This window comes from Fukomys damarensis, unplaced genomic scaffold (genome assembly GCF_012274545.1).
Source record: "Fukomys damarensis isolate Sample0158 unplaced genomic scaffold, DMR_v1.0_HiC HiC_scaffold_5, whole genome shotgun sequence".
In the NCBI taxonomy this organism is placed as follows: domain Eukaryota; kingdom Metazoa; phylum Chordata; class Mammalia; order Rodentia; family Bathyergidae; genus Fukomys; species Fukomys damarensis.
The window spans coordinates 40,977,466-40,989,386 of NW_022900917.1; the positions used below are offsets into that span (position 1 = coordinate 40,977,466).

Genomic DNA, 11,921 nt, shown 5'->3' on the forward strand with positions numbered 1-11,921 from the left:
TCAGAGCCCCAGAGGGAACCTTCCTATACCAACCAAAAAAGTGTGTGCAGGAGGACTGCTTATATAGCAGTTGTAGGCTTGTGATGGGCCCGATTTAGGCCTGTGTCTAGTTCGAACTCAGGCCTGCTACTTGGCCCAAGTGTAAGCCTGTGGTTGGTTCCCAGAATGGCCACAGCTGCCATGGCCAAGGCTGGGGCACAGGAGTGGTCAGATTGACAGCTCTCACGCCTTTGGGGGAAATGGTGCCGACGCCAGGAATCTTGGGAGGGACTCACTAGCAAAGTTTACCATGACTAATTGAGGTTTGGAGCGGTTGAAGATGTTAATAACGGTCTGGATCCCTCCTTCCTTAATTGTAGCCATGTCAGTGTGGTTCCCCTCACCCACTTCTTCAGAGGCTATGGAGCTGCCTTCCTGTCAGGGAGGCCTGGATGGGGAGTGGCCGCCAAATGACCAGGGAGGACCAGAGGCCAGCTGCCCCAGTCAGTTGGAGGGAGGAGCAGAGCGAAGTGAGGGGAGGGAAGGATAGCCATTAACCAGACCACAGCCCCTCTGGCTGGACAGGAACTGGAAGCCCATTAGCCAGACCACACCCCTCTGGCTGGACAGGAACCAGAAGCGGGGCCATTAACCAGACCACAGCCCCTCTGGCTGGACAGGAACCGGAAGCGGGGCAGACACTTCCAGTCTGTGACAAAGGCAATCGGGGCAGGTCCTTAGAGAAGGGAATGGGAGCCCTTGACCACAGCTACTGCTTGTACTTTCTCTTCTCCATCAGGGCCTCAAACAAACTTTTACCTGTCCTTCAGGAAAGAACAGAAGAGGAGGAATTCAGCATTTATTTGGTTTAAAATAATAGCTTTCTCCCACTAAAGGACAGCCTTCTTCCCATCACACCACTTTTCCTGTCCAGAGTAACCTGACACTTGATACCTGCAGGGGATTAGTGATGTCACGAGGTCCCCCCATCCCTCACCGCTACAGCACCCAATCCCACCGCTGCTCCTACAAGAAGTGCTCTGTCTGGGCCATATTGCTCTCTCTCCTGTGATCAGAGATGGCCCAGCAGATTGTCCCTACAATAAAGGCTTTTTTGTAGTGGCATAAATAAATAAAGAGTTAAGCCGGGTGTGGCGGTGCAGGCCTATAATCCTATCATATATATTTTTTGGTACCGGGAATCGATAGGCCTACAATCGTAGCACTTTAGAGACTGCGGCTGGAGGATTGCTACAAATGAAAGGCCAGCCTGGGCTGTAGAGCAAGACCCTGTCTCAAAAAATAAAACAAACAGGCCAGGGATTTAGCAGAGTCCCGAGTTTGATCCCCGGTACCAAAACAAAAACAAAAAAAAAAAGAGAGAGAATTAAAAGCCTGGGTTTAGTCATTGGACTTCCCGGTGCCCATCAATTTATCGTCCCTCGGCTCTAAACACCCCTCAGCGTTTTGTAGACGCGAATCCGGGCCCTTGCGATACTCTGCAGGGTGCAGCCCGGAAGCAGCTCTGGCGTCTTCCGCTGTCCCCTCAGCCGGACGCCCCGCCCCCTCCTCGGACCGGGGCCTCCGCGTGACGCCAGGTTCTAGAGCAGCACAGGCGCTCGCATTCCCGGGCGGTGACCCCGCGACACCAGCGACATGGCCGCAGTCAGCAGTCACAGCTGAGAGGTCTCCGACGAGGTCTGGATCCCCTCCACCATGGTGTGGAGTGGCTAGTGTAGTATTGTATGATGGACCTGTTGTTCTCCTCATTTATTTATGTATTTAGATGTGTTTGAGGCAGGTCCTATGTAACCCAGGCGGACCTGGAACCGACAATGATCCTCCTGCCTCGGCCTCCTGCGTTTGGATTACAGAGGTGTGCCACCACACCCAGCATCTCTTTACTTTTTTTTTTTTTTTTTTTTTTCGAGAATGGGAAAACTTTATTGAGACAAAGATAGCTTCTGCTTGAGAGATAGAACTGGGACAGGAAAGTGGGTCTCTCCGGCCATCTCTTTACTTTTTGTAGCCAATTTCTGTCTACTCCCTACTATAGACAACAGTTCCTGGTATTAAATTTTCTCTGTTGAAATCACTAGTTTCTTTCTCAGGACTGGTCACACAGAATGTTAAACAGCTGGTTCTTCTTGTAGCTGTAAGGGGTGGGGGTGGGGACTGCTGTTAGAGGATAAAAACTCTGCACATAGGAGTATGTTGTTATATTTGTTTTTTTCTTAATTATTGAAATTTCTAAAAACAAAAACAAAAAGCCAGGCATGTTGGCTCACATCTATAAAACTAGCACTTGAGAGGCTGAGGCAGGAGGATCACTGAGAGTCTGAGCCCAATTTGGGCCACATAGTAAATTCAAAGCCAGCCTGAACTACATAATGAAAACCTGTCTCAAAAAAAAAAAAAAAAGAAAGGCTGGGGATTTAGCTCAGGGGTTCTGCCGCCTGCCCCCCAAGCACAAGGTCCCGAGTTCAATCCCCAGTACAAAAAAAAAAAAAAAAATTGAAACTCCTAAAACTAATAAAAACTAGGAAAGGGTCTCATACATGCTGGTTTCTCAATATACTTTCTCTAACAAAAGTTTACATGTATCTTAAATTTCTAACACAAGAATGAAGGCCAGATGAAGAAACTGTCCAGAATATATAGAGCAATGGAATGTTAGAAGCAAGAAGAAACAAACACACTCAGAGCTGCACATATTATGTGCATTTTCTTAGGAAAAATTTAAGTTTTTTTTAAATACGCAGGTACGTGCCAGGTGTGGTAGCCCATGCCTATTATCCCAGCAATTGGGAGGCTAAGGCAGGAGGATTGCTGAGAGTTCAAGGCCAGTATAAACTATAGAGTGAGACCCTGTCTCAAAAACAGGACAAAACAAGTACAACCAAAAAATGGAGGAACAAATGAGTAATAAGAAAAGAAGACAAGAAGAAAACTGATGAAATGTGCGGGCTGGAAGTGTTACCCTCTGGTAGACTTTTGCCTAACATGCACAAGGCCCTGTGGTTGGATTCCCATTACTGGAGAAAAAGAAAGAAAACTGATAAAATTTAGGAATTATGAAAACAGGCATTTACTTCCTGTCTACCTTATAGAAATTTTGCATATCTTTAATGATTTCTGGGTTTTTTTGTTTTGTTTTGTTTTTGTTTTTGGCTACAGATTAAACCCAGGGCCTCTGATAGAGAAGGTAGGCACTCTACCACTGAGTGAGCCCCTATATGAATATTTTTTTATTGCTTTTGTTTTTTCAGGCAGGGTCTCCCGATGTAGTCCAGGCTGACCTTGAACTCACTAAGTAGCCCAGGCTGGCCTTGAATTCATGTTGCTTCTCCTGCCTCAGCCTCCCGAGTGCTAAGATTATGGGTGTGCACCACCATGCCCGGCCTGTACATGATTTTTTATAAATATCACTAAAGTCCATTCTGGGATGATAGAACTAAAGTAATAACTGATGGTCTGTTTTTCCCTTTTCTTTTCTTGTCTGATCGTTTGTTGGAGGCAGGGTCTAGCTATTAGTTCAGGCTGGCCTTGAACTCAGAAGCAATCCTTCTGCCTCAGCCTCCCAAGTGCTGGGATTACAGGCGTGCGCCATCAAGCCCAGATAGGCTTCCTCTTTTCTATACACCCAGTTCACTGCCCTAGTGGAGAACTGAGAAGGGCCTCATGAGACTGTTGGAGAAGCAGACTCCTGAAATGGGTGTGAGGGACCATTTCCCGTTGGACCTTCTGCGCGTCTTGTGGAGCAGGGCCTACGGCCCTTTATTCTGAACTGTTCTCAAGGACGTTTGGGTGCCAGACAGTGCCTCCCTCCAAAGCCAGTGGCAGGGTTGCTTCCTACCTGGGGAAGCAGTCAGGCAGGCGTACTCACTGCCCACCGTGAATTATAGAGATTCCAGTTGCCTGCGTTCCTGTGCTGCGGCTGTGTGCTGTAGAGCGGGGATCTTCCTGCTGCCCCCGGGGGTTAGGACTTGGGGGAACTGCTGAGGCGCTGTGAGCAATGCATTGGCTCTCCTACCAGCCATCAGGAAACTGTGGCAGCTACGCTAGTCGCGTCTCTGTAGGGTGAAATCTGAGACTTCTCACAGATTTTCTTTCCTTTTTTTTAAAGCAAAGCATTTATTGGTACATGTAGCTATATGTATCGATCACATTCATCATAGGACGTCTCCACCTACAGATGACATATCTTGCTTCTTTTTCCCATTCCCCTCCCTCCTTCAGACCTCTCTTGCCCTCATTTATTTTTAAAAATTAAATTTATTTTATTTTATCCCATTCCCCCTCAAGCTCCCCTTCTTCTTCTTATTTGCAAAAACTGTTTCCATTTTTTTCTTCTATTCTTTTTTATTTTTGAGACGGGGTCTCACTATGTACTTGAGATTGTCCTGGAACTCACTGTGTAGCCCAGGCTGGTCTTGAACCCACAGCGATCCTCCTGCCTCAGCCTCCTGAGTGCTGGGATTACAGGCGTGCACCACCACGCCTGGCCTCTTCTATTCTTTTTTCTTGTCCCTCCTTTCCTTTCCTCCTCCCTTGTTCCTCTTATTTGATTTTTTTTTGGGGGGTACCAGGGAACAACTCATGACCTTGCACTTGTGAGGCAGGCACGGTGCCACGGAGCTGAATCCCCAGCCCCCCTCTTCTCATTTGAGCATCTTCCCATTCCCCAATATCTATTTCTCACAGTTCCTTTTTTTTTGGTGCTGGGGATCGAACTTGGGACCTTGCACTTGCTAGGCAGCAGGCAGGGAACTATTGAGCTAAATCCCCAGCCTCATCACAGTTGTCGACAGTGGATTTCTTGTAATGACCTAGAGTTGGACCTTAATGGGTTCTTTTGTTGTTTTTTTTATCCAATGTGATATCTACCTCATAGTTGGAGTATTTAGGCCATGTACACTTAATACAATAATAAGTATGCTCAAGTTTAACTCTGCTATTGTTTTCCTTCTGCTTCAAGGGCTTTCTTTAACACTCCTTAGAGTCTTAACCCATGCGAGCACATGTCTAACGCTTAGACTATCGCTTCTCCAGTCAGAACTTCATCTCATTTATATCAACCAAAGAGTCATTCTACTTCTGATATCCTATCCCAGGAACTTCCCGACCTGTAAAATAAAAGCTGGGCCTGGGGTGTTGTTTAGTCTTGGATTTGGTCTCCAGTACCACAAAAAAATTTTTTTAAAAATAATAACAAAATATAAAACACAATAAAAAGTTGCTGGGCGTGGTGGCACACGCCTGTAATCCCAGCACTCGGGAGGCTGAGGCAGGAGGATCGCTGTGAGTTCGAGACCAGCCTGGGCTACACAGGGAGTTCCAGGTGAGTCTCAACTACATAGTGAGACCCTGTCTCAAAAAACCAAAAAGAAAAACAAACAAACACAATAAAAAGTTCACATTCATTTTCCTTAGTAAGAAAATATTCCAGGTAGGCAGAGAGTTCTCTTTGTTTATACCATCAGAGGTTGCTTGCTTTCTTTCTTTCTTTTTTTGGTACCAGGAATCAAACTTGGGTTCTTGTTCTTGCCAGGCAGGTGGTAGAACCACTGAGCTAAATCCCTGGCTCTAGGTTGCTTTCTTTAAGAAGAAAGCTCTCAGCCGGGGATTTAGCTCAGTGGTTCTGGCACCTGCCTTGCAAGTGCAAGGATCTGAGTTCAATCCCTGGTACAAAAAAAAGGAGAAAGCTCTCTATGGTACAGAGGCCTCCTGGGGATCAGCTGTGTTACCCTGATCATGTGCCAAGACCCTTATCTAGTTGACTCCTGAGGTGCCCAGACTTTTATCATAGTTCCTGACCCCAGCAGACAGATGAGTCATATACTAGTAGGCCCGGGCTCCTGTGTCACAGGGTCTGAGGCCAGCCTGAACTACATAGGGAGACCCTGTCACCAAAAAAAAAAAAAAAAAGGACCACCTTGAAAGAAAGCCAGGGACATGGGGCAGTGATAGAGCCTGTGCTTAGCAAGCGCAGAGCCCTGGGTTCCATCCTCTGTGTCAAAGAAACAAAACCCCAACATGAGGAGAGATTGGTTAGTGGGTACAAGGTCACAGGAGGGATAAATGTTGATGTACTATTCCCCTGATTGGTGGTTATAATTATCAGCATTGTATAAAATTGATACAGAGAGGATTTTCACTGTTCTGCTCACAAAAAATGATGCTTTTTTTTTCCTTTTTGTTTGTTTGAGACAGGGTCTCACTATGTAGTTGAGACTCACCTGGAACTCACTGTGTAGCCCAGGCTGGTCTCGAATTCGCAGTGATCCTCCTGCCTCAGCCTCCTGAGTGCTGGGATTACAGGCGTGCGCCACCACGCCCACAATGATACATATTTGAGATGACCGATAACCTAAATATTCTGAGTAGATCATTACACCATGACTACATGTATCAAAACATCACCCTGTACTATCTATCAATGGTTTTTGAAAATGTGCAAGAAGAATCATTAATTATTCTGGGCCGTATTCATTGTCTTCTTAGAGCTTGTAGTGCTACACTTTGAACAAAAGCTTGGTTGTCACCAAGTTCATTCCTCATCCTTGGGTCCAGTGAAAATCCACACAGTGCACATCTCTGCGTGTCCCAGCCGCTGTTATTCTTGGTGTTTTCCTCTTCCCTGTGACAGTGCTTGAGTCCCAACTTAATAACAAGAGACGTATCATAGAATTTCCAGATTACATTTTTCTAGAAAGGGCTTCTTCCTTGAAATCCATGAGGATGTCTTTACCCCTAAACAGATCCTAGTTTTTTTGTTTTGTTTTGTTTTGGTACTGGGGATCGAACTCGGGACCTTGCACTTGTGAAGCAGGTGGCAGAACCACTGAGCAAAATCCCCAGATCCTAGCTAATTTGGATACAGATATATACATCAGGGCTGGGGATTTAGCTCAGCGGTTCTGCCGCCTGCCTTGCAAGCACAAGAGGACCCAAGCTCGATCACCGGTACCAAAAACAAAAACAAATATATCCATCAGACACAGCTGGAAGACCTAGGAGGGGTAGCGTCCCAAGAGGTGAAAACATCCTTCTCTCTTACGGTCAGGGACTAAGTACGTGAGGGCTCAGACAGAACATCCAACCTCTACCCAGGCTTCCCCCTCACTGTGCAGCCAGAAGGATAGGAAGAATGAAGGCCTACGGTTGAAGGGTTAATAGACAAAAGACTCCCTAAACCTTGTACCAGGACATATGCTACTCCTATTCTGCCTGTCTTAATTGCTGAGACAAAACACCTGACTCCCAGAGTTAAGGGAGGAAAGATTTATTTGGCTTGGAGTTGATAGAGGTTTCAGTCCATAGGTGACTGGCTCCAAGTCAGAGTGGCACATGGCAGAGGGACAGCACAAAAGAGAAAGTTCATTGCAGGCAGCAAAAGCAAGCAAGCAAGGGGACTAGACAAGCCTCTTTCTGTCCATCATATTGTATCCAGGGTACTGGGACTAGGGTGAAGCCAAACCAACCAGTGGACTGACCTAGTAATCACCCACCTGTAATCCTAGCACCCTTAATCTTGGCGGTGCACTGTGAATCAATCACACACTCGAGATTCAGCCACCTCTGAACAAGCATGAGAGTTTGGGGGACATCTAGATACAAGCCAGACAATTGGCCATTAAGTAACTGTGCCTGTACATACTTACTATAAATGGCTTTGGACAACCACAATTGACGTCGATTGTTGATGGATCAGATCTGCAAAGAGAAAGAGGAAATGATCAGTCTGACTTTGCCGTAGCAGATCTCAAATCACCCTTACAATGTGATCCGTTATATCCCAGAGAGCATGTTGCTCTCAAAAGAGGCAACTAACCAGGCGAAGAGAGGAGAGTTAGTACACACAGATGCACCTTGGGGTCATGCACAGCCTCTGTGTGCTATAGGAAGGGGCTATCTAACCTCAGAAGGCATGCCTACCGAGGTCAAGGAACTTCCGATCACCTTCTTGCTGCCAAAGAAAAAGGCAGAAGGACTGGGGATTTAGCTCAGCAGAGAGAGAGAGAGAGAGAGAGAGAGAGAGAGAGAGAAGGAAGGAAAAGTTAGCATCTAGGTTGATCCAGATGCTAAGAGAATGCCCTATCTAATCATTTCCCAAGCCCCAAGCAGGACCATTAAGATGTACTGACTCCCCAACTCCAATATCACTCCAAACCCATGACCTAGGAGAGGCCAACAGTAGCCATTGTGGAATGCATCTACACTGGTTTTATGCAATTGTCAAAGCTCATGGTATGGTTAAGTGTGCATTTCACTATAGGTAAATTTCACCTTTAAAAAAGTAGACAAAGGGCTATGGATTTATCTCAGTGGCAGCGCACCTGCCTCACAAGCATTAGGTCCTGAGTTAGATCCCAGTTACAGGGGCGGGGGGAGGAGGGGAGTAGGCAAATGCTGGACTTTAAAACTATGCATACTGCAGCTCTTTAGGGGATCTTAGGGATGTCTAGGGGACTTCCCACTACAGTCATCCCACAGTATCTGTGGGTGATTGCTTCTCCAGCCCTCCGCCCAGATAAAAATCCATGGATGCTCAAGTCCTTAATAAAAATAGTATAGGATTTGCGTGTAATCTTCATGCATACTGAAGATCACCTCTGGCTTACTTACAATACGTGATTTCATGTTACAAATATTTTTGATCTGCAGTTGTTTGAATGGGATGATGCCAAACCCACAGATACAGAGGAACGACTTCTACAATGAACACTGACACGTGAGTATATAAGGATACTTTTTCTTCTTCTCTTCCTCCTTTTCTGGTACTGTGTAGTGGATCAAACCCAAGGGTGTTCTGCTCTATCACCGAGTATATCACCAGACCTTTTTAAATTTTGAGACGGAGTCTCTCACTAGGTTGCTCAGATGGGACTCAAACTTGGACTTCTCCTGCCTCGGCCTCAGGACACTTGTGTTGAGCAAGTGTCTGCTGTAAGACCCGGCATGGGCTGACCCTCCCACCTCCCAGGCCTCAGTGACCTGCACCTAGGGGAATGCAGCCTGGAAGATCACTGACTCCCCCTCTCCTTCACGGAGCTCCTTTCCACAGACCTTTCCAGCTTCACAGGTCAGGAGAAAGCTGCCGTCCTCTCAGCCTAGCTCAGGGCCTACTGCTGTTTCCTTTCATTGCTGCTTTACACTTCTTTCCTTGCTCCTTTTACATTTCATCAAGTATTCACAGAAATCCAGACCTTCCTCGTTAGACATTTTTTCATTTACTTACTTTAGTTTGCAATACTGGGGTTTGAACCCAAGGGCTTTGCATTGAGGTACACTCCCATCCTTTTTTTATGTTTTATTTCATGATAGGGCCTACCTGAGTCACTAAATTGCTTAGGGCTGGGCTCAAACCAGTGATCTACTGTCAGCCTCCCAGCGTGCAGGGATTATAGGCATGTACCCTCCGCAGCTCATTAGACTGTTGCAGAGACCCAGGTGGCTTTGCTTGCAGTTGTGCTCCCAGTGCTTGGCTTGGTTCCTTGCCCATCCGTCATGATGCATTAAAAAACCAATTGTTAGCTGGGTGTGGTGGCGCACGCCTGTAACCCCAGCACTTGGGAGACTGAGGCAGGAGGATCACTGTGAGTTTGAGACCAGCCTGGGCTACATAGCGAGTTCTAGGTCAGTCTCAGCTATATAGTGAGACCCTGTCTCACTCAATTGTTAAACTGGAGCTGGTGGTGGTCACCTGGAGTCTCTCCCAGCCACTAGGGAGACTGAGGCAGGAGGATTATTTTGAATTTGAGGCCAGCCTGGACTACGTAGTGAGTTCAAGGCCAGGCTACACTACATAGTGAGACCCTGTCTCAAAAAAAAACACAAAATAATAAAAAAAAAAACGAAACAAAGAAAAAGGAAGGAAGGAAAGATTAAGTAAAAGACTAAAAGGCAAATTAGAATAAGATACCATGAAAAAAAAATGATACCACTTTTCACCTGAAATATGGGCACCTTTAAAGGACTGGCAAAATAATAATAAATATAATAATAATAATAATAATAATAATAATTTGGTACAGGGATCAAACTTGGGACCTTGCGCTTACAAGGCAGGGGCAGAACCACTGAGCTAAATCCCTGGCACAGGACTGGCAAAATTTAGAAATAGCTGAGGGCTGAGAGACAGGACACTTATTTGCATTTACTTCAGGAAGGGAAGAGGTAACAGTGAATGGCTTGAAATAATAATAATAATAATAATAATAATAATTTGGTACAGGGATCAAACTTGGGACCTTGCGCTTACAAGGCAGGGGCAGAACCACTGAGCTAAATCCCTGGCACAGGACTGGCAAAATTTAGAAATAGCTGAGGGCTGAGAGACAGGACACTTATTTGCATTTACTTCAGGAAGGGAAGAGGTAACAGTGAATGGCTTGAAGCATCTGTCCAGATGTTCTGTGCTGACATCTTCTGATGCAGCAGTTTCACCTGGGTATTTCTTATTGGGCACAGCCGCCGAAATCCGCATTCAAATAACTGTTCCCAGAAGCTCCGAGCCAGCAAACCCAGCAACAATTTCAGTTCCTGATATAATAACGGCACACCCAGGACATGAATTCTGGACCCTGCAGTCATAAAGAGTAGAGTTAACCCTCATATACTGATAGGGAAGTATAACTAGTAGTATCAAGCAAGAAAAATTGCAGAAAATAAAGCAAAATAAAATCTCATTTTGCTTTCTTAAAATTCCATATGTATAAAATACAAATTAAAAGTAATCCTAACTACGTGGGAATCAGGAATGTCACAAGTTCCAGGCCAGCCTGAACAACTTAACAATATTCTGTCTCTAAAACACAGGTGTGTGTGGGGAGAGTAGAGACTGTGCTCAGTAGAGTGGTAGAGTGCTTGCCCCAATGTTGGAAGCCCAAGTTCAATCCCCACTACCCCCCAAAAAAGAATGGGGACTAGGGAGTAGGAGAGTAATCAAACTGTCAATTAGGGTTACCCACAGGAAGGCACAGGGGGTAAAAGGAATGGTTCTGGAGGGATTTGCACTTTTAGTTTATCTCTTTATTTAAACAAACGTCTTAACATTTTATTTATTTACTTGGTACCAGAAATTGAATTCAGGACCTTGGGATTGTGAGCCAGGCAGTGTCTTAACATTTTAAAACAAGATTTAAAATATAGCAAGCTCAATTCTTTGCAGAACAAGACTGTTAAGTAGAGTTCACATTGCTTACGCTAAAAAAGCTACAATTCTTGGTCTGGCATGGTGGCGTCTCAGGAGGCTGAGGCCAGAGGATCGCCACAAGTTCAAGGCCAGCCCGGGCTAGATAGTGAGTTCAAGGCCGGCCTGAACTGCATAGCAAGACCATGCGTCAAAAAATCATAACCACATGTATACCTAAAAAGTACCAATAAACTCAATGAGAAAAAAAAAAAAAAAAACAGCACCACCACAACAGCACAGGAACAAAGCTACAGTCCTGAGTGCATTAAAACATAGCCCCGCGCGGGCTCAGTGGCCTCCTGCCTCGCAAGCGCAAGGACCTGAGTTTAAACCCCTGTACCAAAACAAAACAAAACAAAAAATCCCGCAATGGCCTAACCCCCGTGACCACCCTTATGTCCCTGAGTTGGTCTTTAATTCCTGGCCTCGAAGTCTGACGGGCAGAAGTCGCTGTCGCACGCAAGTGGGGCTCAAGTCCTTAGGTGGGAATGGGTCAAGAAGGAAAGAACAGCGGCACGGGCTCTGCTTTCTAAACAAAAACAATCCTTTCCCAGGGGTGCTTCGCACTCAGATCAAGCTCTGTTCGTCAAGATCCTAATTTCAAGACGGGGAGAGAAGGAAAGCCTGGGTTCCTCGTCATTCCCACCCGCTCCTCCATTTCTCGTCCCAGATCCTCTTTCCAACAGCGGAAAGGGCGAGGGCGCGGGCAACACGGTCCCGGTGTGCAGAGCGCACCGCCCGCGCC

At 46.0% G+C, this 11,921-nt stretch overlaps 1 protein-coding gene across 2 annotated transcripts in view; it reads left to right on the forward strand.

Moving 5' to 3' along the window:
* Positions 1 to 1,562: 1,562 nt before the first annotated feature.
* The window catches only part of Prdm14 (PR/SET domain 14), a 29,352-nt gene continuing 18,993 nt past the window's right edge, over positions 1,563 to 11,921 (forward strand). The window contains exons 1-3 of one of the 2 annotated variants that reach the window (XM_010609002.1): positions 1,563 to 1,677; positions 1,766 to 1,855; positions 8,647 to 8,713. The gene's annotated coding sequence lies outside the window, so the exon portion shown is untranslated. The remainder of the gene's footprint in view (positions 1,678 to 1,765; positions 1,856 to 8,646; positions 8,714 to 11,921) is intronic. The other variant, XM_010608999.1, reaches the window with a different exon arrangement.